This window comes from Cryptomeria japonica, unplaced genomic scaffold, assembly GCF_030272615.1.
Source record: "Cryptomeria japonica unplaced genomic scaffold, Sugi_1.0 HiC_scaffold_1616, whole genome shotgun sequence".
In the NCBI taxonomy this organism is placed as follows: Eukaryota; Viridiplantae; Streptophyta; class Pinopsida; order Cupressales; family Cupressaceae; genus Cryptomeria; species Cryptomeria japonica.
The window spans coordinates 23,458-25,784 of NW_026729959.1; the positions used below are offsets into that span (position 1 = coordinate 23,458).

At 66.0% G+C, this 2,327-nt stretch overlaps 1 non-coding gene across 1 annotated transcript; it reads right to left on the minus strand.

Annotated features, from left to right (window-relative positions):
• Positions 1-1,837: 1,837 nt before the first annotated feature.
• LOC131873368 (5S ribosomal RNA) lies at positions 1,838-1,956 on the minus strand. Its single transcript, XR_009371329.1, has one exon. It is a non-coding gene; the product is annotated as a 5S ribosomal RNA (ribosomal RNA).
• Positions 1,957-2,327: the final 371 nt, after the last annotated feature.

The following is a 2,327-nucleotide window of genomic DNA, read 5'->3' on the forward strand; positions in this document are numbered from 1 at the left end:
AAGGTGCGGCGTGCACGAAGTCGGAGCCCGGTTTGCCCCGGGTGCGCACCTTCGCCGCGGTGCGCACCATGGCGTGCACGAAGTCGGAGCCCGGTTTGCCCCGGGTGCGCACCTCGCGTGCACCTTCGGCGGGGTTGCGCGCCCTGGTGGGCACCATGGTGCGCACCAAGGAGCGCTCCGAAGTGTGCTCCAAGGTGCGGCGTGCACGAAGTCGGAGCCCGGTTTGCCCCGGGTGCGCACCTCGCGTGCACCTTCGGCGGGGTTGCGCGCCCTGGTGGGCACCATGGTGCGCACCAAGGAGCGCTCCGAAGTGTGCTCCAAGGTGCGGCGTGCACGAAGTCGGAGCCCGGTTTGCCCCGGGTGCGCACCTCGCGTGCACCTTCGCCGCGGTGGGCACCATGGCGTGCACGAAGTCGGAGCCCGGTTTGCCCCGGGTGCGCACCTCGCGTGCACCTTCGCCGGGGTGGGCACCTCGGCTGGGTTGCGCGCCCTGGTGCGCACCAAGGAGCGCTCCGAAGTGTGCTCCAAGGTGCGGCGTGCACGAAGTCGGAGCCCGGTTTGCCCCGGGTGCGCACCTCGCGTGCACCTTCGCCAGGGTGGGCACCTCGGTGCGCACACCTTCTCAATGTTTTCTTGCCTTTTCTGGAAATTGGTGAAGGCAGCGCATCAAAGGTGCGCACCTCGGTGTGCTCCGAGGTGCGAACCCGAGAGCGCTCCGAGGTGCCCACGAAGTCGAAAGTCGGGTTAATTGCATTGTTTTCCCCGGGTGCGCTCCGAGGTGCGCAACATCGGCGCGCACCAAGGAGGGCTCCGAAGTGTGCTCCAAGGTGCGCACGATGGCGTGCACCTCTGGTGCGCACGATTCGGAGCTCGGTTTGACCGGGGTGCGCACACCTTGGCTGGGTTGCGCACCTTTTGTGCGCTCCAAGGTGCGCACGAAGTCGGAGCTCGGTTTGCCCCGGGTGCGCACCTTCGCCAGGGTGCGCACCTTGATGCGCACGCCTTGGCTGGGCTGCGCACCTTGGTGGGCGCCATGGTGCGCACCTTTCGTGCGCTCCAAGGTGCGCACGAAGTCGGAGCTCGGTTTGCCCCGGGTGCGCACCTTGGTGGGCGCCATGGTGCACTCCGAGGTGCCCAAGATTGGTGCGCACCAAGGAGCGCTCCGAAGTGCGCTCCAAGGTGCGCGCGAAGTCGAAAGTTGGGTTAATTGTCCGGTTTGCCTCGGGTGCGCACCTTGCGTGCACCTTCGCCAGGGTGGGCGCCTTGGTGCGCACACCTTGGCTGGGCTGCGCACACCTTGGCACCCGCGTTTCCTTCATTTTAAATTTTTTTTTTTTACAATCTCTCAAGTGGGAAATTCTATAATCTCAACTTTTTTTGCCTTTTCAGGAAACTTTTGAATGGAGCGCATCATTGGTGCGCTCCGAAGTGTGCTCCAAAGCTCTCTCCAGCTGCGTGCACCTGCCCCGGCCGCGCACCCGGCCCCGCCCAGCTTCGCTCACCTGTCCCGGGCGTCTGGTGCGGAACCTTAGAGTAAGAAACATCACCGTGCACCTTGGCCAACGTGCGCGACTCGACCGAGCGCGCACTGGCCGAGGTGCACACCGATTTCACCTGGGTGCGCGCGCAGCACCTCGGGCGCACCGGGGTGCGCGCACAACGCCCGGGTTGCACCGTGGCCTGTGTGCTCGGGGTGCCTCGGGTGCGCGCTCGGTGTCGCCCCCGCGCGCGCGGTAGTGCGGGCAGCGCACCCCGGCCCGGCCCGGCCCCGACGAGAACGCAAACGGGCAAAAGGTTTATTCAAATAGCATTGCGACGCCCGGCGAAAAACTAAAAAAGGGTGCAACACCGGGACTTCCCGGGAGGTCACCCATCCCAGTACTACTCCGGCCCAAGCGCGCTTAACTGCGGAGTTCTGATGGGATCCGGTGCACTAATGCTGGTATGATCGCACCCGTTATGAGCTTGTCGCAGTGTGTACTTAGCAAACCGCGACCCACGTGCGAATCCACCCCGGCCACCCACCCCCGTCGAGGTGCACACCCTCCCTCGCGAAGTGCGCCCCGTTCGCCAAGTGTGAGCCCTGCCCGGGTGCGCGCACCTTGCTAGGGCGTCGGGTGTGCACCCGGCCCGGCCTACGTGCGTGCACCTGGAGGGGGCGTCGTGTGCGTGCAGTGTCCCGTCTGCAACGCGGTGCCCACACACCACCTCGGGCGCAACGACCTGCGCTCACATGTGGGCCGAGTGCACCTTGGTGCATGTTCGGGGCGCCTCGGGTGCACGCTCGATCTTGCCCCGGTGCACCAAGGCGCTCGGTTTGCCCCGGG